Raw genomic sequence first — 22,752 nt, forward strand, 5'->3', positions numbered from 1 at the left:
CACATACACACACACACACACAAAATCACATACACACTTACAGACACATACACTCACAAATGCATGTATACATGCTCACACATATGTACACAATCACACACATAAATAATCACACACACTTATACACATAATCACACACACACTTATACACATAATCACATACACACACACATACACACAACAACGATAACAAACAAAAGAAAACAAGACAAAATGGAAATCTGTAGCTCAAGAGAAAAGAGCTAGGCTCCAGACTTGCTGAGTCATTCTGGAACCATCCTTTGCTGCCCTATTGCATGTCTGCATCCAAGTAAATATCAAAAAAAAAAAAAAAAAAAAGCACAGATTTTGTTGTCTCGGTGTCATGATCGGGACTGTAACACTGGTCTAGGATCTAGGCAACAGTTGCCTTTGGGAATGGCAAAGGGCAGAGGTGCACACGTCTCAGGGATCTCTATCTGAGCTCTAACTCAAACGACCGGCAGCCCTCTGCGTATCTATAATGCTGCAAAGAAGAGACTGCCATCCTACTTCACTCATGAAGAAACTGAGGTTCAGGAGCAAAAAGCCTGCTTTGAGGCCAACCTGGTTGTGGCTTATGCTTGAGATCCTCACACTTAAGAAGCTGAAACAGAAGAAACAAAAAAGAAAAAAACAAAAAAGAAAAAAAAAAAGAAAGAAAAAAACAAAAAAAGAAAAGAAAAGAAGCTGAAACAAGAGGATTGCCTCAAGTTCAAGGCCAGCCTGGGCTACATTGTAAGACTTTGTCCAAAAAAAAAAAATTACAAAATGAAAAAAAAAAAAAACCAAAAACAAAACAAAAGCAGGAGCTGGGAGGTGATGCATGTCTTTAATCCCAGCACTTGGGAGGCAGAGGCAGGCAGATCTCTGAGTTTGAGGCCAACCTAGTCTACAGAGTGAGTTCCAGGACAGCCAGGGCTACACAGAGAAACCCTGTCTTGAAAAAACAAAAACAAAAAACAAAAAACCCAACCAAACAAAAAAAACGAACACAAACCCTTCTGACCTGCCTTGTGAGGAGCCCCAGGCAGATCTAGCCACAGAGCTGTGCATCTCTCTAATATTCCTTTTAGCACCTGCTGTGCATCTCTCGTTGTCTTGGCAACCAAGCAGGGAGGTCACATACACACTCACTCAATACTTGGTAATACTTGGAGCGCTGAAGATCTGCTGGGAAGAAGTACAGAGCGGTAGTGGGGGGAACAGTGAAGGCCTCCCTGACGTCACAGTGCCACCTTGCTAGTTAGTTACCTTCTATGTGGAATCTGGGTCCAAGCACAGGGCTCAGTGACACAGTCTAGCAGTGATAAGGCCAAGATTTCTAGGAGCCAAGCCCATCCCCATGACTGAAGCACATGCTAGAAACAGGTATGGATGAAGCTGTTGAAGCTGCACAGCGTCCAGTGAGCTTGCTTGTGGGAAAGATGCCTTTGGCTGCATTGTGGGAGGGCTTCGTGCTAAGCGTGCCAATCGTATGCTTGGGACCAGGTACAGTTCCAGGTCCTGAGGGCACAGGCTGCACAGGAGTCTGTCCCTGGCCACTGGCTTTCTATCAAGAACCTAGACATCAAACCACACAATGTCAGCTTTGTCCAGAAAGGGGTTTAAGAAGATGTCATGGTGCTGCGCCACGAGGGGCTGGGATTCTGTAATCCTGACCTCGGAGATGGTAGGTGGGGGCAGACACTCACTGTGCCCCACCCTCAGGGTGGGTTAATTGGTGCTGAGAGGATATGCAGGGTTGGGATCCCCCGGGGGTGCTGTGGGGTGGCTGGCTGTAAAGCCAGTATAAACACCGGGGTGGGTAGACACAGCTAGGCTCTCGTTCAGCACATAAACGGTTGTCAGATCTTCACTTTTGAAAGGACAGTGTGGTTTGTATAAATTTTGAAATGGAACCAAGGCTGCACATGCAGGCAGCCAGGTCCTGCTACTCTGGGGAGCAGGCTGGGACTTTGGAGACAAACCTGTCAAATGAGAGCCACGTTCCCCCAAAGGATCACTGAGGATAGGGAAAGAGGGCCTGTGCGCCTTGAGAGCAGTCTACATCGGCCCCAGGAAGAAGTGGTATGAGCACAGGTTAGACACCCAGCCTGTGCCCGGAGTGGTTCCACCTCACTCCTGTCTTTCCCAGAGCATAGCTGTTGACTGTCTGGAAGCTCTGACTACCTGACAAGGGCAACTTAAGTGGAGGAGGTTCTAATGTTTGCTTGTGGTCTGAGAAAGTTTATCATGGCAGCAGCAGGAACACTACGCAGTTGGTTACTGGAGTGAGTGGATCGGAAGTGGGGTAGAGCTGTGTAACTTCCAGGCCCACCCCTGGAGACACATTTCCTACAGCGAGTCTCAAGCTTCTAAAGGAGCCATGACTTTCCCAAATAGTGCCACCACCTGGGAGCCCAGGTTCCAAACCCACAGGCCTATGGAAGCCACTTCTGACTCAGGTCAGGTCTGGCCTCAGTTAATCACGGTGTATCAAGAAGGCTTCCCATGAGGGTAAGCTCGCTCTACCAGAATGAGCAGGTGGTAGTGAGAGAAACTGGGTGTGAGGTCTCAAGAGAAGTATGGTCATAGGGGCTCAGGAGTGTGGGACATTTCTTGGGGTCTCAGGAGTGTGGTCATAGGGGCTCAGGAGTGTGGGACATTTCTTGGGGTCTCAGGAGTGTGGTCATAGGGGCTCAGGAAAATGGGGTATGGGAGTCTCAGGAGTGTGGGCATTCCTGGGGGCTCAGGAGTGTGGGGTACAGGGATCTCAGGAGAGTGAAGTACAGGGGTCTCAGGAGTACAGAACACTTTGGATCTCAGGAGTGTGGTCATAGAGGCTCAGGAGAATGGGGTATGGGGTCTCAGGAGTGTTCAGTATGTAGGGGCTTTTAGAATATTCCTTGTCGTTTTTCCCACTAATCAAAACATCCAAATATTCTATTAAAATGAGGTAGAATTTACGGATAAACAGGAAGGTTGTTCAAGATATACAGTCAGCAGGGTGAAGTGGCTGTACCTGTAGTCCCTTCCCTTGAAGGCTGAGAAAGAATTGCTTAAGTCCTGATGCCTGTGCAGCAAAGTGAGACTCTATCTCAGAGTGGATTTGAATGAGAATACTGACCTCATTTTTTAAAAAAGTGTTTATTTAAGTGGGGACAGTCCCCGAGTCCACACTTGTGGTATACTTGGCACTCAGAACCGTTGGGAGGCTGAAGGGAGGGCTCAGTAGTGAAGGACCTGGCTGCCCTCGCAGAGGACCTGGGTTGGATTCCCAGCACCCACCTGGCTGCTGACAAACACCTCAACCCTAGTTCCAGGGGGATCCGACACCCTGCTCCGACCTCCACAAGCACTAGATATACATGTGGGCAAGGCTACACACAGAAATAAAAATAAATCTTTGCAAACGTGTCAAAACAACTGGTAGGAGGGAATTTTGCACGCTCCTGTGGAAGTATTAACTTTTTTTTTTTTAAACCATGTGTTAGGGTTTTTGAGAATTGCTCCATGTGCTCGCATGTCAGAACACTTGGTCTCCAGCTGTTTCAGGAGATTCATAAACTCTGGGGTGTGTGTGTGTGTGTGTGTGTGTGCGTGTGTGTGTGTGATCTCCCTGAAGGAAGTGGGTCACTTGGGGGTGGGCCTTAAAGGCTACATCTAATCTCTGCTTCTTAATCTGCAAAATATAGATAAACCTCAGGAAATAAAATGCCTTTGCCACCAGCTCCTGACACCACGGATCTTCTCCGTTGCTGTGTCTTTCTTGCTGTGACAGACCGAGTGCTCTGAAGCTGTGAGCCCAGATGAACCTTTCTCCCTTCACTTACGTCCCTCGGGTGTTTTGTTACAGCAGCAAGAGAAGTAGCTGATCCATTATGTATAAGAGAGAGTTTGAGCCAGGCATAGTGGTGCACACAGTTAATCCCAGCACTCGGGAGGCAGAGGTAGGTGGATCTCTGTGAGTCTGAGGCTAGCCTGGTCTACATAGTGAGTTCCAGGAGAGTCAGAGCTACACAGTGAGACTCTGCCGTGCTGTCTAAAAGAAAGAGGAGGAGGAGGGAGAAGAGAAGGGGAAGGAGGAGGAGAAGAAAGGAGAAAGAAGGGGGCTGGTGAGATGGCTCAGTGGGTAAGAGCACCCGACTGCTCTTCTGAAGATCCGGAGTTCAAATCCCAGCAACCACATGGTGGCTCACAACCATCCATAACGAGATCTGACGCCCTCTTCTGGAGTGTCTGAAGACAGCTACAGTGTACTTACATATAATAAATAAATAAAGAAAGAAAGAAAGAAAGAAAGAAAGAAAGAAAGGAGAAAGAAGAAGGAAGAAGAGAAGGAGGAAGAGGAAGATGAGATAGAAGAGGAGGAGGAAGAAGGAGGAAGAAGAAGAGGAGGAGGAAGAGGAGAAGGAGGAAAAAGAGGAAGAGGAAAAAGAGGAGGAGGAAGAAGAGGAAGAAGGAGGAGGAGGAGGAGGAACAGGAGGAGGAGGAGGAGGAGGAACAGGAGGAGGAGGAGGAGAAGAAGAAGAAGAGAGTCTTGCGATACAATTTTTTAGTAAGACACATGCATACACACATGCACCCTCTGTAATTAGTCCCTGTGGTCAAAATCGTCAAACCATCTTCATCATTCATTTGCTGACATCTGTCCTGCATGAGCCTTTCTTGGTTCAAGGATTACCATCAGTGGCAAATGAAAAGAGAGTCCTTAATCCCAGCACTTGGGAGGCAGAGGCAGGTGGATCTCTAAGTTCGAGGCCAGCCAGGTCTACAGAGTAAGCTCCAGGACAGCCAGGGCTATACAGAGAAACCCTGTCTCGAAAAGCCAAAAAAAAAAAGAAAAAGAAAAAGAAAAGAAAAGAGAGAGAGAGAGAGAAGAGAAGAGAAGAGAAGAGAAGAGAAGAGAAGAGAAGAGAAGAGAAGAGAAGAGAAGAGAAGAGAAGAGAAGAGAAGAGAAGAGAANGAAGAGAAGAGAAGAGAAGAGAAGAGAAGAGAAGAGAAGAGAAGAGAAGAGAAGAGAAGAGAAGAGAAGAGAAGAGAAGAGAAGAGAAGAGAAGAGAGACTCCTTGCCACGGTACACTGAGGTGGCATTCTTTCTAGCAAATCTGTTTTAGACTCTGTCATTGTCCACAGGCCACAGTGCCTTGCCTTAGTGGCTGTCACTTACTAGACATCCACTTGGTGACCTGTTCTCATTTAGTGCTCAAATTTACCCTCCAGACAGGGCGTGCTATCCTATTTTTTACACAGGAACCAGAGTGGAAGGGTTGCTGCCAGGCTATAAGGAAGGTCCTAGAGTTCAGTCCAGATCAGAAGTCACCGGAAACACTTGCCCGGCAATGGGTCCCACTCAGACTGTGACACACATTCCGAGAAATATTTTCTGACTCCACAAGATGGTTCCAATGAGCCGACTCTCCACTGTGACTGTTTACATTTCTGGTAGGATGTTTTGGTCCCTTAACCAGGTACACGTGGGATTTTGGCAACAACTACAAGTTTGAGGCTCCAAGAGACTCAGCCCCATGTCTGGAGGATGCTGCTTCACAGGGAGGCGCCTTATTTTCAAACTGAAAAAGCAACCAGGCTGCCCGAAACCCCGTCTCACTGTGAGGGGAACAGGAGGAGCCGCAAAGTGAATGTTGTGAATGGAAAGATGAGGTACAGCGGACAGACCTCGCTGCGAGCTCTGGGGACCTTCCCTAAGCCAGGTACCCCAAGAGGTATCCCAAAGATGGCAGTTTTGAGCACTGCCCATCAAGCAGGGTCTGGATGAATGCTTTGGGAAACCATACAGGGCTGCCCCTGCACTCATCTCTGTCCCTCACAAATGCCACCAGGCCTGTCATATGCTCAAGAGAACCTGTTTGGATCCATGCCTCTCCTTCACAATCCCCCCGGTGCAGGGCAGGCCAGGCACAGAGGCGGTCAGCTCCCAGGGCCCTTCCTGAGGCCACTTCTGACTGGCGCCCCAGAGGCTGCGCATGCTCACAGGCGTGATGGCGTCCTGCACCGTGCTCTCCCCTCAGTTTCCAGGGGAGAGCTTTGCTCTACTTCCTGTGCCCTCTTCCTGCTCCCTGCAGAGCCACCACATAACATGACTCTCGTGCATGGGAATCAGAACCTTATTTCTTGGGTCATCCTTACCACCAAAGACCTAAATTCATGTTGAACACATTTTGGGGTGTGTGTTGGGGGGGTGCCTTCTCTTTTTCTTCCATGTTCATTGTTGAACTTCATCTGGGGCAAAGGTTTCTTCCAGAGTGGTGAGAGGATGGTGACTTCCTTTCTTAATTGATTCCAACTGGGCCTCTGTCTGGAGAAAGCAACCGGCCCGATGGCTTCATCACCAAGCAGCCCCTTCCTGCCGCATTCGTAAACAGCCTGGCCGCTTCTGCTTTGAATTAAGGGGGAGGGGGGCGCTCAGGAGCAACCCAGCTGGGCTTTCCTGTCAGCCTGTCAGGCCTCCAAAGCTTGTTAACATGCTAATATAAAAGGATGAACTTCAAGGATTTACAACTGGTCTTAAACTTCAAAGAAGAGAGTTTCATCTCCAAAGAACACACGCTAAACCAATATGTCCCTCCAGCCCTCACCTCCTCAAACAGAGCCCGACCCAAAACAAAACAAAACAAAAAAACCCCAAACTCATTAAATGTTTCTCTAGTAAGGCAGGGATGGCTCTGTGGATCTGAAACGCCATGTCACAGTTCCAACACAGGACTCTGTACGCGCGTGAAGGCAGGAGAAGGTCTCGGGTCCGAGGAGAGGCACAGTGGCGGGGACAACCCTGGAAAGCAATGAGAATCTCACAGGACAGGGTGGTTTCCTTGTTCATCCCTAGAGCAATGTGAGTCAGGTGGGTAAAAAGGACCTGCCCCTTCCCCAAAGCATCTCAGCCCAGGGGACAGCGACTTGCCTTGAGTGCAGGAGGGACTCTCGACAGGGCACGTTCCTGGGCGAAGCGTGACTCATTTCCCCAACCGTCTCTCGGAGATACGGAAAACAAATAGAGAAACGGGACTTTTGAAACTGTGCCGCAGTAGCTCTTGTCTCTACAGAGGATAAGCCAGTTTCTCCCTAAGGGCTGGGGGGGTGGGGATGAAGGATTGGTTCATAGATTCTCATTAACGTCCCCTGAGCTCTTAGAATCCACATAATTAAACTGAAAGTCCCGCTCCCAAGAAGGGCAAGGGCTGTGGCCCCTGACTTCCCCTTAATGGCAGTGTAGGGGTCGAGAGTTCGAGACAAACACCAAGGTAGGTCAAGATAGGTAGACCGGGGGTCATCACCTTGATCGTTGCTCCTCCAGGACAGGATGGCTGATGAATCACTTAAGCACTGGAGACAAGCCAGCAGGAGGCAGCTTTGCAGGGGTGTCGATATTCAGCCCCAGTCCTGGTCTCCACCCTACAGAAGCCTTCCCATCTTTATCTTCCCTCTCTCCCAGGTCACTGTAACAGAATCTGTTTCCTGAAGCTCCCTCCCCTGGAAGGATAGCTATTTTTCATAGAACACAGAATGTAAATGTGAATGTCTGATAAAGAATAATGAGAGAGAGAGAGAGAGAGAGAGAGAGAGAGAGAGAATGTGCGAGCCAGAGAGCGCACAGGTGCTGGAGCAGGCCAGAAGAGGGCGCATGTTCTGGAGATGGACTTACAGGTGTTGGGAGCATCCTATGAGGGGAACTGGGAACTAACCTCGGGTCCTCTGGAAGAGCAGCAAGTGCAGCAAGTGCTTCTACCACAGAACCATCTCCCTCAGCCCAGAGCCGCATATTTCCACGGCTATCCTTTTCACTGCTTGGAATACATTTTGAATAGGGCAAAGCTCAAACTCAACTGGGCTGGATGTGAGGGCAATTTGTGAGGGAGGCAACATCCCCTTGGGAATGGGTGACCTGGGGGAAGAATGTGCCTGGCACCTTGCTTGCCCCATTATTGCCCACGTTCCCCCTTAAAGCCATTTAAACTTAGCTTTCCTTTCTCCCAGGTCTGTCGCCACCTCCCTGCCTCCTCCACAGGAGGACAGATTGCTTTTGCAGTCCCAGGGACCGACCTTGCCTACTAACCAATCAGAATCCTCTTTGAGTAGGCCATGTAACTGGAGCACAGCCAATGGGAAGCCTTGTGGAGTTTGTTGACCCTCAGGAAGATGAAGGCTAAGGACATGGGCTACAACCTAGGAGGGGGGTGAAGAGAGAGTGGTACCCAAAGTCACTATGGCTTCCCAACGTCTGTTCCCTCTGCCTTGATGGATTGCCGGTGGGGTTTCTCCGGGCTGCACAAAAGCGCTGTCCACTGCTTCAGGTCACCACCCAGAGGTCCCTGCCCACCCGGGAAGTGAAGACAGGACTCAACCCCATCCTGAGCATGCACAGCCTTCTGGGAGCTCTCTCTGAAGAGTCCATACTTAGTGGGCCCCTGGTAGATAGTTTAGCATGAGCCCTCCTCTGCCCAGCACTGGTCTATGCAGAAAAGAACCTGTTGTGAATTCTTAGCAAGATAATAAAAGAGACCAGTGTATGGGAGCGCTGAGTGGATGGCTTTTAAAAAAATATTATTGTTGTTGTTGTTGCTTGGTATTTTGAAGTAAGGTCTCATTATGTAGCCCTGGCTGACCTACACCTCAGTACATAGACGAAGCTAGCCTCAAACTCACAGACATCTACATGCCCCTGCCTCCCGAGTGCCGGAATTTCTAATATTGTGTATGTGAGTGTAATACAAATTTCAGCGTGGTTTCGTGCAGATGAGAGCTGGTGTGGTGTCTAGGGAGCTCAGAAGAGGGTGTTAGATCCCCTGGAGCTGTTGTGGGCTGCCTAGTGTGGGTGCTGGGAGTCAAACTCAGATACAAGAGCGGTCCTTGTTCTTGACCTCTGAAACAATTCCCCAGCCCCCAAATGCATGGGTTAAAAACCACAGGGGTATCTGGGAACCTAGGGCACCTGTCACAGCTTCAGTTATAGGCTTGACGGGGCGCTCTGCAGACAGCAGCAGATCTGAAGCCATGGGGGGGGGGGCGCAGGGGTGATGTTTGCTCTTGGGCTTCTTCTGTATGGGGAGGGGGCACCCCAGGACCTGCCTGGTCGGCTGATGACGCACCCATTGGATGAAATGAACCACAGCGTATTCTCAGACCTTTCCAGCCACGCTGGCCATGCGGCTGTGCCGACCTTTTCCCCAGAGAAGGGGGTGGGAAGAAAAGGAGGAAAGGAGGAGAGGGGGAGGGGAGGGAAAGCAGGAGGAGGGACAATCAAGATATCCAGCCCTCTAGGTTTTCCCCCCACCAAGTCCTAGACGGGACCTGCCACTCAGACCACCCCCACCCCCACCCCACTTCCCTCTGGCCTGTATGCTTGGGTGGGCAAGTTTTATTTGAAATAGGAAGAAAAAAAAAGACGAAGTTGCTTGTCCCGGGAGCCGAGCCGTTTTCACACCGTTCAGCTGGTGGCAGGCTGTGAGCGATGGGGAGGGGCGCTGCTGTTAGACTTTTGTTATTCGGTGCTAATGAGAAGGTGGCGCTTCGGATTGTTGCCTGCAGAATGAGAGAGAGCACCTTGCATCCCAGGGCCTGGAGGGCATCTTAGGCAAAATGGTTGGTTTTGTGCGTAAATAATTTAAATTTCCTGGTTAGCTGGGCTCCAGGTGATAACTCAGTCAGGAAAGTGCTTGCCACACACCTCGAGGCCCTGAGTTCAGTCCCACCACCCACAGAAAAGCTGGGTGTGGCTGCGTGTGCGCCTGTTGCCCCAGCACACTCCGTGTGTGTGTGTGTGTGTGTGTGTGTGTGTGTGTGTGTGCACACGCGCGTGCACATGCGTGCTGGGAGGCCAGTGTGGCTCAAACTTCAAGCCCTAAGGTTCAGTATGAGACCCTGACTAGAGGGTATAATTCTGAGAGAGTGAAGAAGACTGTACCACTGCTGATGTGCAAGTGCACAGCCCTCAACACACACACACACATACACACACAGACACAGATACCCCCCCCACATACACACAGACACATGCACATGCCACCCCACATATAGACACACAAACACACATATGCATAGACACATACAGATACACCTACACAGACTTGTACACATAGATATAGACACACACACACATATAGGCACCCCCCCACATACACACACACACACACACAAACGAATGTACTTGCTCTCACACATAAACACAGAGAGACACACACAGACACACAGACCCACATAGACATATATACACGAATATATATTTACACACACACAGGCACATACACACACACACACACACAGCTAATCAGGGAGCATTAGTTGTTAGAGGATTGGGTTTGGGGCATTTCTGTGAACTCACTCAAAGAATCTACAGAGGTGTAGAGGAAGACAGCTCTGAACGCACTCTCTGACCACAGCCTGAGTGGATGAGGCAGGGGTTGTCTGCCCATCCCGGAAGAGTCAGGTGCTAGACAGGCGAGAAGATGCAGAGGGCAGTTCTGCAAACTCCACTCTGTTCATGGGGACAGCCCTGTGGTGTCACCCGTAGCCAGGTTATACCGAAACTTCCCAACAACCCATGGTGTAGGCACTCTAATGGCTCTCATTTCTGCAGAAGAAAGTGGGGCACAGAGAGGTTAAGCAACAGCCAAAGTCACACTGCATGTTGTTGTTGTTGCTGTTGCTGTTTGTTGCTGTGTTGTTGTATCATTGCCCTCTGGAGACATCTCTCTTCTTAGTGTTGAACCCTAGATGGTACCACCCAGCAGGAGGCCATACAGTGAGATGGGATGGCACCGACAATCTGGGGAAGAAAAGGACATAGTGGCCTGGTGGTGGTGCACCCCTTCAATCCCAGCACTTAGGGAGGCAGAGGCAGGCGGATCAGAGTTCAAGGCCAAGTTGGTCCTGTGAGTTCCAGGACAGCCAGGGCTATACAGAGAAACCCTGTCATACAACCAAAACCAAAACAAAAGACCAGCATGCTGCTGCTGACCTCAGTGGCCAGGGGACAATGGTCAGGCAGACAATGATTGGGTGCTGGAGTCCAGGCCTCTTTTCCGGTCTCTTTGTCACTCGGGGAATGTGACATTCGGTTTTGCTGTCACCACTGGTCAGAGTGTTCTTCACTGCTGGGTACAGAACATCGCATGGGTTGGGTCACTGTCAACCCCCTGTTCATTCAGCCTCCTAATGTTGTCTGGGACAGATGCCCAGCCTCTGTCGTCCCTTGAGAAACACTTCACTGAGCTAGCCTCCAAAGGCGGGGCTTTCTCTTTGTCCATGGAGAGAACCCCCAGTTGTACCCTCAGGGAGAGAGGCCTTCTGCCATCTGGGATGGAACCATCAAGGGTAAATGCCAAGTCAAGGTCACAGGCATCCAGGTGTGACCCCTGATGACCAGACTGCCTACACTTCTCCTGAGTGATTGACTGACTTTGGTCTCTTGAGAGCTGCCAGTGCCTTCTGGGAAAGGGGGATTCATTCCTACCAATGAAGGCTATCTGACCAAGGGAGGTGGGACTCTGCTGCCTTAGCTCCTCGGCTGTCCCCACTGTGAGGCAAGCAGAAGCACCATCAGGTCCGGAAGGTACTGTGATATCTGTTTTGTTTCCTGTTGCTGCAATAAAACACCCCAACAAAAGACGGTTTACTCCAGCGTATAGTTCACATGAGGGGACTTCATGGTGGCAGGAACGGTCCCATCCACACTCACTCAGCACGGAACCACCATGCTGGGGTCAGCTTGGGAATGGTGACTGTGACAGAAGTCTAGATCAGATGACCTAATAAAGAAAGAGATTGGGGGCCGGGTGGGGCTGCAGAAATAAAGAGGGGGGTCCTCTAAAAGGAGAAGCCAGGATATCACAGCCAAGTGAGAAAAGCCAGAGAGATACCTGATTGGCTGGTTGCTGGGGACTCCTGTGGAGGTGGTGTCTCTGTAGGGACAGTGGTGCCCTGCCCTGCCCCACTTCCTCAGCAGTGAGTTCATCCCCCGCCCTTTGTTGGATAGCATCTCTCTCTTAAGGCTTGCGGACTGGGCCAGCTGTGCTGAACCAGCACAGTGCTTTGAGGTGCTGCTCTAAGGGTGGACATGGGGTTTGAGAGAGATACAGTAGACCCCGTGAAAGACAGCTTTGGGGGCTGTGGTGGAGCTGCAGGGAAGGAGATGGTCTCTAGACCATGTTAGCTGTATGTGCAGAAAGTCACCACAGTGTACTTTAGATAGACAGGTCTCATGTTTTCTTACTCACTGAGGGAGGCTGGCCCTCTAGGCTGGTGAGAGAAGGTGCAGAGAAATATCTCCATACACTAGCGCTCCTATGCTCCAGCATCTCCATCCTTCGTGGGTGGCCCTTTTCCTCTTGGTTATACTGTGGGTGCCACACCACCACTGAATAGAAAAGAACGAAGGGCAAAGACAGCTGTTGAGTTCTCCTTTTGCTTTCTAAGATGAGAGTTTCACGATGTAGCCCAGGCTAGCCTTAGTTTAAGACTTCTCCCCAGCCCAGTGGCTGGGACCACCTGCTAAGCCTTTTTTAGTCTGGGAAACAGAGGAGGTGTTTTTTCTGTGTCCCTACCTTGTAGCCACTGAATCTTATTGGTAGATTGAGGCCACATGACAACCGAGCACATTTATGGCCCAAGTAATCAGAGATTCCCTTGCACCCTGGGCGTGGTTGACTGTTGGGAAGCGGTACAGAGGTGGATGGAGCCTGGGATTATTGAGGAACTGTGCTCAGGGTGGGGGACACTGGACAGGCTGGCCCCAGAGCTCTGTGCGGGTCACTTGCTCCACTGGCAGGCAGGATCTGTTGACCTGTCTCCATCAGTCCTCTGCATCAGGAGCGTAGCCTTCATTGCATAATCTGCCTCGGACTGACAGTTGTTCTTTCAGTTTCAGATTGTGTGTCTGTTAAAACACATTTGGTCAGGGGTGGAACAGAGGGAGCTGGGCAGATAAATGGCTCCGCTAGGAACATGCTTGTCTACCAAGCATGAGGACGTTGAGTTCAATTCCCAGAACCTACATTAAAAACAAACAACGATAAAGAGAGAGCAGGGTGCGTGGGTTCTGCTTCTGATCCCAGGGCCGAGGTGGCTTCCTCTTGTTAGCAAGTAGGACAATTTACTCAGTGACTTTTTTTTTTTTTCAGCCCAATGAGAGATCTCATCTCAAAAATAAGATCAAGTACTGTGGGGCAATGGGCTATGTACAGACAGCCTGGTCTCCAGCCGAGCTGAGGCTGTGAACCCCGTAGGACCCATTGGTGATAATTTTCACCTACGTGGGACAGAAGGTGTTCCCTCATGTCTCCTGGACCCCTGGCTCCTATCAAAGTTACTGCCCCCACAGGAGAAGCTCATGGGTTTCAGTCACATACACAAAGTCCCAAGCTTCTGACCCCCAGGCTGGACTCCTCCCAGTTACCTAGCAACAGCAAGATAACAAGCCCACTGTAAGAGAGGCTGCTTGGCCCCTCCTCACTCTCTTAAGCTTTCACTTTCCTTACTCTCTTTCCCTCTTACTCTCTAAGCTTTCATCTTTCTTATTCTCTAGCTCTTTCTATCTTTCCCTTCCCCCTTCTCTCCTCTTGGCCATGGCCAATCTCTCTCTCTCTCTCTCTCTCTCTCTCTCTCTCTCTCTCTCTCTCTCCCCATCTCCCTCTCCCTCTCCCTCTCTCTCTCTTTCTCCCCCTCTCTCTACCTTTTCTCTTTCCCTCTGCCTTTCTGCAATAAAGCTCTAAAACCATAGACTGTCTCTGTTCATCAAGGCCCAGGCTAAGGACTCTCGCCTGCATGGGAACCACTCTCCCTCTGCCCTCTTCCCGTATCTCCAGGGCCGAGAGTGTCGCCCTGGGTCCCCTGTTCTGTTCTCAGCTCCTCTGCCATATCCAGCATGAAATGCCAGAGATTGAGAACCTGGTACCCTTTGACTACCTGCCCTTTGACTACCCCCCACCGTGTGGGGTCAGTGGCTTCACACAGCCAGATGCCCACCCGGGGACGCGTGGAAAGCTTCCGCAGTCCTCCCAAGTCTGCCTACCCAGTGCACAGGAACTCTGGCCAGACTCGGGCTCTCTCCTCCCCCCTCTTCCCCTATACCCACATCCTGGCAAAGTACCATACAACCCTCCCCTCACCACACACCTCCCAAAAAGTACAGGTGGACAGCCCTGAGGAAAGACACTGGAGTTGTCCTCTGGCCTCCTTACCTGCACGCAAATTAATTTTTCCATTTTCTTTTCATTTTGAGACAGGATCTCACTTTGTAGCTCTGGCTGGTCTGGAATGAGCTATGCAGAATAAGGTGCCCTTGAATTTACAAAGGTCTGCTCCTAAGTACTGGGATTAAAGGTGTGGGCCACCACCGCACTAGGATGTCCATTAGTTTTTAACTAGGCCTCATGTAAGTGTACAGGACTTTGGCAGAAGCACAAAAGACAAGTGCTTTGCAAGAATGAGATAGAATGGTTTAACAGGAATAGCCTCTTTCTGGTTCCCAGCAGAGCCCCTGTTCTTGCCTGGGTCCTCACAGGCCACCATATTAGTACTCAGGTTTGCTGGACTCCCACCAGAATCAGCCATGAAGCTCTGCTCTGGGCAGTCTAGACTTCTGTAGCTTAAATTCCCCCTGACAGCTAGCCTCAAAGCTTACAGTTCACAAGGTCAGTTCACAAGCGATAACTCTGCTTGCCAGCACCGGTCATCTGTGGTAGAGGGTTTCCGTCCATCCTAACAGGGAGGCATGGCAGAGGGGCTCACAGCGGCAAGAGAGTGCCTCGGAGCCAGACTCAGCTGTCACCTTCGAGGATCTGCCCCTAGTAGCCTGCTTTCTCCCGACAGATCCTATCACTTAAAGGTCCCACAGCCTTCCCCCAAGTCTCACCACCACCTTTGAATGAAGTGTCCAAGACGTTAGCCTGGTGTCTGTGTAAGACTCAGGCCTTAACAATGGGCCGACTGCCTTCATAGCATGTGTGATGGAGGCAGGGAGAGATGCCTGGAGGGAGACCTTGAAGACAAGGGGACAGAACAGGGAACAGTGTGGGGCTTTGGGACATGCTAGGAGAGACAGGAAATGCCAGGGTTACCATGATCCCACTGTCCTGTCTCAGGCGTGGTGGAGGGGTGAACCTGTGCTTTCTCCACCGGTGAGCTGAGGGCGAAGCTACAGTCTCTTGGAAAAACACATTGCTCTCCAAAGAGAGACTCACACAGGACCAGGTCCTTCTCCATCCTCTGGACATGCTTGGCTAGAAACAGGATTAAAATGTTCATTTATGGCTAAGGGGAAGAATGCCCAGGCTAAGCCTGAGCCAGAGACCCCAAGGCAGAGGAAAGACAGGAAGGTGTCATCCGCCAGCTGCTCCTCCAGCCTTGCCTGGAGACAGCTGTTCAAGCCTCTCACCTTGAGCTATAGCGTTCCTTCCTGCTACAGGTCAGGGACTCTGAGATTGAGCCCGAAGGCCTCGGTCAGAGGTACTGACTGGACGGTGTAGGCATCTGGGACCTAGGCTAGAAACAGCCACTGTGGAGCAGGGCCCTCAGCCATGGCCCTCATAGTCCAAACTCTCACAGGATGGCCCCTGGTCTGCAAGGCTAGGACCCAGACTGGAACGGAGGAGGAGGGTGACCCAGGAAACAACAGAGCAGGTGGCAGAGACAAGGGCAGTGGGAAGAGACCTAGGGGATGAAGGCCACTTACGAGAGGCTTTTGAGGAGCCCGGCCCAGGTCCCCTGAACACTGCTCGGCAGTCTCTACTGCGACCTGAGCTGGTCTGAGCTTCCCCTCCAAAGCCCTGCGCCGGCAGATCCTGGTACCAAAGCCCGTGTTCTCTCTTGTAAGAGGGTAGGTGGGTGGGCCCAAGGGCGGATGGGGGGATGGACAGCTGGGTGGATGGGTAGGTAGGTAGATGGGTTATGAGTGGGTGGGCTGGTGATGGGTTAGGCTTAGGGGAGGTAGGAGGGTAGGTGGCTGAGTGAGTGGAAGAGCGGGTCTGTAGGTACATGGGTAGACGGATGGGTGAATGACGAGGTAGACGGAGCGGTGAGTGAGTTAGGGCTGGGTGGTATCTCAAGCGGAAACACTTCTGGGGATGGTTGTTTGGAACTGACCGAAGCCTGGGCTCTGGGCCTACCCACACTGAACTGCTGACCTTCCCAGGCTGAGCAGACATTGCTAGGACGGTGTGACGTCAGTGTGACATCTGTTGACTCCTAGGCCACTGGCTCAGCTATAAAGCAATTGGATAGTGGGAGGTAGGGATGGGTTGCTGACTGGAGTCAGGTGCCTGAGGCTAGAAGGGTGAGTGCTGCCTGTGACCTCTTCAAGGTGGGATCTAGACCGACTCATGAGATGTCCCCAAGAAGGGAACGTCCGATTCTCCTGCTGCCCTTTGCTTCCAGGCTTCTGTGCTCCTCGAAATGCCTTCTGGCTGCCCTGGGCATCTACCCTCAGGTACCAGAACCTTATCTACTGGAGGCAGCAGGCCCTGGAGGGAGCCACCGGGCTGGCCCTGCCCTGTCACTGCCTGAAGACCTGGCAAGGCTTAGCTCCTAGACCTAGGAATGAGAGCCTCGGGTGTAACTTACCTTCAGGATGAACCTGCTTGGCCTCTTCATCCCTGGCCGTCTGTCTGTCCCCACTCCCAATGGGTTCCCTGAAGACATGTCTCTAAAAGCTCATTTGCCCCTGAGTCCTTTGCTCATGTCAGCTCTGGGGAACCAACAAAGTACACCCTGGTTTTCCCTGCCAGGCCTTTGACTCGCTGCCCATCAGGTTAGTGGCCTGAGGTGGAGACTGTTCTAGAAGTCAGGAATGAGGGACGTTTAGTCTCTGTGGCCACAGCTGTAGGTGCTTGGCCAGTGCTGCTTCCGGAAGAGGAGTTTGAGGTCATAACGCACCTTTGCACGAACTTGGTCTTGCTTCAGTCAGGCTAGGTTCATTCCTCTGTCATAGTGAATAATGGCTCAACACATAAAGGTGCTTGCAGACAAGCCCAGTGCATGAGTTCAATTCCCAGGATCCACACAGGGGAAGGAAAGAACAGGCTCTTACAAGTTGTCCTCTGACCTCTGTACACACACCATGGCAGGCATGTGCACACACACATATGCACAAGCGGGCAGGCAGGCAAGCAAGCAATGCAGTGTAATAGGAAGGAAGGAAGGAAGGAAGGAAGGAAGGAAGGAAGGAAGGAAGGAAGGAAGGAAGGAAGGAAGGACGGAGGTTTATGGGGAAAATCCCCTTCCACAGTAGACACAATGACAACTATCATTTTCTCTATCTCTTGGTCTTCTTGGTTTTCTTCCCCTGCAAACCACCCCTGACTATCTCACTTCATCAGCGAGAATGCTGGGTTCAGAATGGTTAGCTAACTCCCAGTTACAGGAGTGGCTGGACTGGAACTCAGAGCCTGACCTTCAGCCTCAGAAGCCCCCCTCCCAAGCCCTCAGGCCTTTGGAGCCCCGGTCCTGTCAGGGGTCCCTCCATCCATGCTCACTGGCTTCCTGTACAGGAGTTCCCCTGCTGGGATTCCCACACAGCCTCCTCAGTTCTTTCTGTTACCTCCTGGGTTAGAGCCGCTTGGCTTGTATGCATGACAACAGAATAAAAAGAGAATACTTTGACAGCTCGGTCTGATGGCAGCGAGGTAAAGGAGCTGCTGGCATCTTTCTTGGGTAGGGAGGAAGGGTTGAGTTCTTGTCTGTCTGTCTGTCTGTCTGTCTGCATGCATATGTCCTTAAATAGTTTACACTTGCTGTTAGGATGCATTCACAGCTATCCTGGGGTGTCCCCTTGGTCCCCTTCTAGGAAGCAGAAGACTGAAGCTGTTGTAGCTGATAGAGCTGCCTTTGAATCACCCAAACTCCTATAAGTGAGTTTGGGTGCTCCAGAGTGACCCCTCCCCCACCTAACTCCTCCCCATGCTCCTGAGTGACCCCTCCCCCAGCTGACCTTCCTCCAAGCTCCCAAGCGACCCACCCACTCCAGCTCCTGTAATATGGTTCAGTGAATTCATTAGCTCTTCGTGCTGGACTAAGGGGGAACTGTTTCTGTGGTCTGTCCTCAGCACACTCTCTGGAGAGAGTAGACCCGTCCTCACACCTCCTCCAGGAAAGGTCACACACAACACCTCCCTCGACATCAAAGCCAGCTTTGAACTTCAAATGAACCCAGTCTGAAAGTGTGTGCCCAGCACATACAAGGCCCACACATGGCAAACCAAGTGTGGAGGTACAGCCTGCAATCCCAGCACTTGGGAGGTGGAGACAGGAAGATGAAACCCCAAGGGCCAGACTCAGCTTCATATGGAGTTTGAGGCCAGCCTGGACTGTCTACGACCCTGTGAAGGGAAAAAAAAAAAGGTAGGTGTGTGTGTGTGTGTGCGTGTGTGTGTGTGTGTGTGTGTGTGTATCAATCATCCTTGCCATAACCATCACCATCGTGACCACCACCACCATCACCATCACCATTTCAGCTGGGCCTGGTGGACTGCGTCTGTTATCCCAGCATTCAAGTGCGGGGGTGGGGTGTAGGGGGGTCGACAAAGAAGAGAGCTTTGTCTCCCAACAGGTTTTCTCTGCTCAGTGGGACAGGCGGCCTCCTCTGCTTAAATTCATTTAGCTGTTTGGGTTCTTTAGACTCTAAAGCTCAGGTTTGCCATATTCAGTAAGATGGCGAGATAGAGAGATGGTGAAATTGTCAGCCAGCTAGGCTTCTGCCAAGGCTCCTGAGAGGAAGCGAGGATGTGGGGACTCTGGAGTGTCAGCAGCGTCCCAGGGGACTTGGCTGGGTGGCTCAGCCAGGACAGGTGGACAGAGGGGCCGCTATAGAAGGGTGCTTGGACGGGTTGTGTGACTTCAGCTGTAGGATGGAGAAGCAGACGGAGGAAGAGGGCAGGGGAGAAGAGAACCAGTGTGCAACTTGGTTTCCTTCCCTGCGAAGTGGGCGTGGCAACACACCTCTCACAAAGCAGAGTAGGGGCCGCCCAGACAGTGGTATCCCTTAAGAGCTCACTCGGGACCCAGTGCAGACAACGGTCGAAATATCCTAAGGATGTCACAGCTCTAGCAGCACAAAGGACGGGGCTGAGGACAACCATGAACAGGGTAGAAAGTACCGGGTACCTGTCAGGTGCCAGATACAAAGGGAGAAGCCTCTTGGGACTTGTAGGTAACCACAGGACCTTCAGGGAGACCAGAGCAGGGGTCTGGGGTCTTCAGAGCAAACGGAGTGGGTGGATTGCATGGCACTGGTTCTCCAGGGTGAAACAGATCTGAGGATCCATCCTGCCACTCACGACCTTCCCACGGGGCTTTTCTCTCATCAAAGACCAGGGAGGCCCAAGCCGACGTGAACAGTATACCCCTGGGTGGTCCTCACGGTGCGGGCGGCCATTCTGCTGCCCCCTTGACATCTGCCTTCTGTAGAGCACATGCTGTCGCCAGTTGACACTTACACAAGCCAGAAGCCGCCAGGCCCACACTCGTCGCCATAATAAACACATGCGGTAGTTTGGGAAAGCTGAGCTTCCCCATCCATCAATCCACCATGACACCCACGGAGCTCCTGCGTGGTGGGGGTGGGGTGCATCAAGAGACAGAGCCTCAAGGTCAGGTGTGTGAGATGAGGTGGAGGTGAGATGTGGGGCTCTAGTGTGTGTGTGTGTGTGTGTGTGTGTGTGTACAGCAGGTGTTTGTGCTGTAGCGGTGTGCATGCATTCAGAAGTATGCATGGGTGCTTTGTGAGCAGATATGCATGTATGTGCCTGTACATATGGGCATATGTTTGTAAGTTTACTTGTTCACTTATAAGTTTATATATGTATATGCTTGTATATGTGTGCATACACACGCACATGGAAACACATTTGGTTATTGGTTAGGAACTGAGAGACGCTCTGGAACCAGCAAGGTTATTGAAATGTGAAAATGGAATGGAAAGCCAGGTAATGTGGTGTGTGCCTATAATCCCAGTGCTGAGGAAGTTGAGGCAGGAGGGTAGCTACAAGTCTGAGGTTCAAATAGTGATGGTCTGGTCTTCCAGCTTTTGGGCACCCACAGTAGAGCAGCAGAGGCAGTAACCAATAGGAATCGGGGATGGGGTAGGGTGGGGAGCCACCTGAAGAGGCAGATGTGACTGTGTTCCCTCCAGCTGTGTGTCAGGTACAGGTGCAGTGTGACCAGATGCCCCCCCCCCTTCTAAGAGATCCCAGAAAGCTAGAGTTTTAACTCCATGTTTGAGTATCTGTCATTGGCTCACCAGGAGATATTTACAGGTGATGTCTGGATCAAACTGGCACCAGAAATGTGTCTTTAGCCTGTGACACCTGTGTGCAGGGTGTCACCAGTGGACAGACGTGTATTCTCCAAAGGTGGGGTGCTGCTTCCCTGTACAAAGCTTTCTGAAAGAGTCTTTCCCAAGCCAGAAGCACTAGGGACCACACACAACACTCCACAGCCCCTCGGGTTGTCAGAACCCAGGGCACAGCCAGGCCCTGTACCCATAGGTAGAGGGCAGCAGGCAGAGGCTCTGCCAGCACCTCTGGTGCCAGGACAGGGACAAAGCAGCCCTTACTTGTCTTGGGGTGTTCATATTGAGGGTTCAAGAAGCTCAACATTGCCAGAAGGTGGTGGCTCAGGCCTTTAATCCCAGCACTGGACCCTGAGCCTGGGCTGTAGTCCCTGTCCCAGAGAGTGTTGGGGACCCTGGAAGCCACCTGACTTCAGTCAGCCAGCTGGTGCCTTTGTTTGTTTGTTTGTTTGTTTGTTTTATTGCTTTAAAAAAAAGTGTATTCATTTTATGTGGTTAGATGTTTTGCCTAGACGTATGGGTGTGCACCACGTGTGTGTGCCAGTTGCTCACGGAGGCCAGAAGAGATTGTCAGATCCCGTGGGACTGCGGTTATGGAGGGTTGTGAGCCACCATGTTGGTACTGGGAACTGAACTTGGGTCCTCTGGAAGAACAGCCAGTGCTCTTCACGTTGGAGCCGTCTCTCCAGCCCCTGTTTTGTTGATTTTGAGCTTTTGTACATGTGTGATGGTTTGTATGTGCTTGGCCCAGGGAGTGGGACTATTAGGAGGTATGGCCTTGGCTGGAGCCCCCAGTGATTCCCACCATCAGTCCCACCTCCTTATCCACACCCACCACAACTCCTTGCAGTCTTGCTATTGAGCCACTGGCCTGCAAGCGCCCAGTCACTTGGGCACCCCCTGATCCTGAGCAGAGATGGGGGGGATTGGTGCAGGTGGGTGGGTGTCTCCTACTTTCACCATCTGAGCTCCACGGTGCACTGCTCAGTCTTTCTGACGAGCCGGTGTGGTCCCCAAAACGTTTACACCCATGGACTTGTTTAATATTCGTAACAGTCCCACCGAGCAGGTATTACCCGCAGCCTCATTTCTCCCAGTTAACTCAGCTTCTTGGCAAAAAGGAGAACAGGAATTCCAAAGTACTGGGCATAGAGCCTAAATCTCTGGATGCCCCGGTCAGGTCTTTGTTTGGGTTTTACTGCTGTGAAGAGACACCATGGGGCCGGCTTACTGTTTAAGAGGTTTAGCCCACTTCTATCATGGCGACAAACATGGCAGCGTGCAGGCAGACACAGTGCTGGAAAAGGAGCTGAGAGTTCTACAGCCTGATCCCAAGGCAGCATAAGGAGACTGGATCCCACACTCGGTGAAGCTGGAGCGTAAGAGACCTAAAAGCTCGTCTCCCCACGGTGATACACTTCCTTTCACAAGGCCACACCTCCTAATAGTGCAGCTCCCCATGGACCAAGCATCAAAACAGGGGCCATTCCTATTCAAACCACCACAGGGACACAATGACTTATGGGGTTTGGGGTGTGTGGGGCCAGGGAACGGTGGAACCAGGAGGAGCCGGTCCAGGGCAGGAGCGGGGTTGAGTCATGTCCAAGCCTGGAAATCTCCCTTGGGGTCACAGGCACCATTAAGGGAAGGGGAGTGGAGTGGGATCCACAGGGGTGGGCACAGGCACAAAACAACCATTTTATGCGACTTTCCCTGGTCATTTATATTATTTAGATATCTGCCTTTTGTTGTTGTTTTTGTTGTTTTGTTTCAGATGGGGATTTTCTCAGTAGCCCTGGAACTCAGTTTGTAGACCAGGGTGGTTTCCAACTCAGAGATACATCTGCCTCCGCCTCCGCCTCTGCCTCCCAGGTGCTGAGACTAATGGTGTGTGCTACTAGGCCCAGCTTATTTGTTTGTTTGTTATTTATTTATTTCATATTATTATTTTCATTTGTTTTGTTTTTGTTTCTCAAGCCAAGGTTTCTCTGTGCAGCCCCAGCTGTCCTGAAACTTTATTATTTATTTATTTATTTATTTATTTATTTATTTATTTATTTATTTATTTCATATTATTATTTTCATTTTGTTTTGTTTTTGTTTCTCAAGCCAAGGTTTCTCTGTGTAGCCCCCGCTGTCCTGGAACTCGCTCTGAAGACCAGGTGGCCTCGAACTGAGAGATCCACCTGCTTCTACTTCCCAAGTTCTGGGATTAAAGACATGAACCATCACTGTCTATTTATATCCTATTAATATGATTGATTTTTTTCTACTGGCTCTTTATATATTGAGGTGCTACAGCATGCTTATCACCTTTCATGCAGATTCCCCGCTGTTCCAAGTTTATTATCTCTCAACTTATTTAAGGCTTCTGACTTGCTCTTTAGAAGTTAATTTTTAAGTGGTTAGAATTGTCTTAATGATTTCAGACTTCAGCCCTGTGCTTCCAGAGA

This window comes from Mus pahari, chromosome 3 (genome assembly GCF_900095145.1).
Source record: "Mus pahari chromosome 3, PAHARI_EIJ_v1.1, whole genome shotgun sequence".
NCBI lineage: Eukaryota > Metazoa > Chordata > Mammalia > Rodentia > Muridae > Mus > Mus pahari.